We start from the raw sequence: 445 nt of genomic DNA, 5'->3' as shown, positions 1-445 counted from the left end.
GCCCTAACCACTGGCCGCTGGTTTTTGTCCCACCTAAACCCCCAGAACAGGCGTTGAGCCGTTTTTCAGGGCAGGGGAAGCCTCTTGGCCTCCCCTCCCCAGTGTGGAGTGGGTAACGGCAATCAGCCGTCTCCTGGCAGATCGTCCCCCCGGTTTGCCACAGAGCTGGCAGGAGAGAAGAGCTACGGGGGGCACGGGGGGTCCCCGGAGGTCTGGGAGCAGAATTAGCCCACCCCAAAGGGCAGCCTCCACATGGAGCACACGGAAATCAGGAGGACAACCAAAGCTCCACGGGGCTGCTCCCTCTGCCACCTCCAGCTCGTTGGGATCATCAGACACCCAGGATCTGTGGCTCATGACCATGGCATGTGCTCCATGGAGCTGCCTGGCAGAGCACGTTTCCAGGGAAAACACCGGGCCGTGTGCTGGCAGCAGTAGTGTCCTC

This window comes from Eurypyga helias, unplaced genomic scaffold (genome assembly GCF_000690775.1).
Source record: "Eurypyga helias isolate BGI_N326 unplaced genomic scaffold, ASM69077v1 scaffold34924, whole genome shotgun sequence".
NCBI classification, from domain to species: domain Eukaryota; kingdom Metazoa; phylum Chordata; class Aves; order Eurypygiformes; family Eurypygidae; genus Eurypyga; species Eurypyga helias.
The sequence above is the reverse complement of the archived record's forward strand: the minus strand, read 5'-3'. Positions refer to the sequence as shown.